At 32.8% G+C, this 677-nt stretch overlaps 1 pseudogene; it reads right to left on the reverse strand.

The window, feature by feature from the left end:
- The window catches only part of LOC119310303, a 7,659-nt pseudogene that overhangs the window by 2,114 nt on the left and 4,868 nt on the right, over positions 1–677 (reverse strand).

The raw sequence follows: 677 nt of genomic DNA on the forward strand, positions 1-677 counted from the left end.
TCCCCCTCGCCATGGATCGCCTTTTCAGTTTTGTAAAAAGCAAAAGAAAATGATAAAAACTTCAAAAATTAAAATCCTTCGAGATGTAGTTATGTTACTACATCTATTAGTTAGGAAAACTAAAAAAACTTAAATTTGGACATGTTTTGCAAAAAAAGTGTTATGAAAAAGTAAAACGGCCATATCTTTTGCATACGATATCGAAAAAAATGCATAATATATCTGGTCAAATTCTACCCCCCCCCAGCCTGTTTGCAAATTTTTAGAATCCTTAAATTCTAAAAGGAAAAAAAAAGATATGCTCAAATTTCAGGGTTTTTTACTTTTCGTTAAATTTGGTCAAACTACTATTCAAGAAATATTAGTGTTAATAATTTATTTTTTATTTTTTTGACTTTTGGTCAAACTGTGGTCAAATCTGATCAAACTATGGTCAAACTATTTATTGAAGAAATATTAGTGTTACTAAATAATTATTGTTTTTTAGAATAATAGTTCCAAACTCAAACGGTGCTTAATGCTCAAGTTCAACTCCTAAGAGTTAATAGGATTGATAGCTTAGTATTGTCAGGAAAATAACAAGTGCACACGTGGTCCTCCACCAACCGGGACTAAAGGTCGAGCTCCAGACAGAGGCCACGTGAAGGGCCTTTAGTCCCGGTTCGTAACACAATCGG

Source organism: Triticum dicoccoides, chromosome 5B (assembly GCF_002162155.2).
Source record: "Triticum dicoccoides isolate Atlit2015 ecotype Zavitan chromosome 5B, WEW_v2.0, whole genome shotgun sequence".
Classification (NCBI taxonomy): domain Eukaryota; kingdom Viridiplantae; phylum Streptophyta; class Magnoliopsida; order Poales; family Poaceae; genus Triticum; species Triticum dicoccoides.